Below are 2,500 nucleotides of genomic sequence, written 5' to 3' on the forward strand. Positions count from 1 at the left end.
TCTTCATTCTTTCCCTCCCCCCCCCCCCGTCTTTTTTCCTGAACTCTGTAAACCTTTGTGGTCGGAGCAAGCGATGTCTCCGCGGTCGGTTTCATGAACAGTGAAAAATAGAGGAGAGAGAGAAAAATAATAATAATAATCTCTCTCTCTCTCTCCTCTCTCTTTCTTTCTCTCTCTCTCTCTTTCTTTCTTTCATCTTTCTTTTTTTCTTCCTTCCCTCTTTCCTTCCTTCCTTTCTCTCTCTCTCCTTTCTTGCTTTCTCTTTCTTCTTTCTCTCTCTCTCTCTCTCTCTCTTCTTCATTCTTTCCCTCCCCCCCCACCCCGCCTTTTCGCTGCCGCCGTCCCGGGAGGTCCCGTCGCCCGGTTTCGGTTTCACGGCCCCCGGCCGGCCGCCATGCCTGTTGTGGGGCGCTGGGGAGCTCGGGCCGGCCTAGGCGTCCCCGCCTGCGGGCGACTCCGGGGTCTTCTCTCCTCTCTGCCCCGAGTCGCCCTCCCGGCCCTCTGTTCCGGCCGCCGCCAGAAGGAGAAGCTTTCCCGACCTGCCCCTCCGCTCCGCGGCCGCGCCGGGGGCTCCGAGGCGGACGCCCCGCCGCGGGTCGCTCGATCCGAGTCGGTCCGGGACGAGACCGGTCCTCCGAGCCGGCCGCGGGGCGCCCTTGCCGGCCCGCGATCCGGATTTGTTCCGGTGGCGCTCGCGCCGGTCGTCGGGCGCCACCTGGCGGCCGCTTTTATATCGTCCCGCCCTCCCTCGCGGAGCGGCGAGGGAAGGGATTTGGCCGCGGTGGCCGAGGCCGACTTCCAGGAGGCCGGCGGCGCTGTCGGCGTCGTGCCGGCGGTGCCGTGGCGCCTGGGGATTGGCCTGTTCGCCGGAGACTGGCGCTGCAGGATTACTGAGGGAGTGGCTGTGGCCGGGCTCCGGCGGGCTGCCCGGACGAGTAGACCAGCACGCTCGCCCTGCCGCCCCTCCGACCGTGGCGGCCGAGGGGTTAGCGGGAGAAGGAAGGTGGCTCGCGGCCGGGCGCCCGTCCCCGTTCCCGGCCGCGTGGCGCGCGCGAGCGGGGCTGCACGGGTGCCCCCTTCTCTTTCTCCGCGTCCCGCTCCGGAGGTGCAGACCGACCCGGGCCGTGTGCGGTGGCCCGGGCAGGGCTCCGCGGCCGCGCCTGGGGTCCGCCCGCTCGTCGGAGGCGCCTCCTCGGAATTTCCCTCCAAGTCCCGACCGCCGAGAACGTGAATCGAGAGGCCGGGCCGCGCCTCCTGTCCGCGCGGGAGGGCGCCCGGGTGCGTGCCCGCGTGGGTCCCGGTCGGCGGGCGCGCTGTGCGTCGTGCAGTCTCCCGGGCTCCCGCTTCCCGGAGTGTGGGGACAGACCACGGGGCCGCTGAGGGGGCGAGGCGAGCGAGTTGGCGGCCTGGGACGCGTGCACGCGTTGGGTCCCGGCCGCCGGACTGGGTCCTCCACCGTTTCCTCAAACACCCGCTCGGTTGGTTGGAGACCGCCCCGAGCCGTCCTGCGTGTGCGAGTGGGAGCGCGCCGGGGCCGGGGACACCCGCCGTCCTTCCAGGGGCCCTCTGCGTAGGTGCCTGCGAGGAAGTCTTTTTCTTTTTTTCTTTTTTTATTCTCACCGAGTCCCGATTCGGGGTCAGGCCGTGAGCCGGCCGTGCCCACGCAGAGAGGCCTCCCTTGATCGGCCCGCCGCTCCCGCGTGTCCGCGGTCCCCTACTCCCGGGTCTCGGGGGTCGACCAGGTGGCCCCGTGACGGCACCCCCCCCCCCTCTCCCCCCCCCCCCCCCTTCGAGGACCTATGGGGCCGTGCTCGGTGGCCTGTTTCCGGGGCTCGGCCCCGGGAGGCCGGCGTGATACGTCGGAGACACCCCCGTCGCCGGGGGGCCGTGATTGTTCTGCCCGGAGTTGGCGGTTTGTGGCACGAGATAGGTGTGGACACGCTGATCTCGGTGGATTGGCCGGTGTGGGGCGGGAGGAGGGGGCCTCGGGTCTCCCGGGGCTCCAGGGCTGCAGCCCGAAGCCTGGTTCTCCCCCTGCCCCTGCCCCGTCGCACGAGAGGAAGAAGCCGTGCGCCTCGGGCCTGCGCGCGCCGGCTACTGTGCGTCTGGGCCGTCCCCGCGGAGCGGTGTGTGTGACTCCTCGTGCCGTCTGGGACACCGCGCCGAGTCGTGTGTGTCGCGCGGGACCCCCTCCCGCCGCGTGCGTGTGATTTTTTTTTCCCTCTTGCTGATCGATGTGGTGACGTCGCGCTCTCCTGGGCCGGGCCTAAGCCGCGCCGGACGAGGGACGGACATTCCTGGCGAATGGGACCGCTCTTCTCGCTCTGTCCGCGGGCCCCTCTCCTCTCTTGCAACCCGTGGTGGTGTGCGGAAGGGGAGGGGTGCGGAATCCGGCCCGACCTCGCTCTCTCGCCCTCTCGCCTGGCGGCAGCTGGTGGGGGCGCGTGGTCTCCTGACGCAGCGGACCCTCTCCGCCCGCTTCTTGGCTGTGTGTCGCGAG

This window comes from Molossus molossus, unplaced genomic scaffold, assembly GCF_014108415.1.
Source record: "Molossus molossus isolate mMolMol1 unplaced genomic scaffold, mMolMol1.p scaffold_m16_p_12, whole genome shotgun sequence".
In the NCBI taxonomy this organism is placed as follows: Eukaryota; Metazoa; Chordata; class Mammalia; order Chiroptera; family Molossidae; genus Molossus; species Molossus molossus.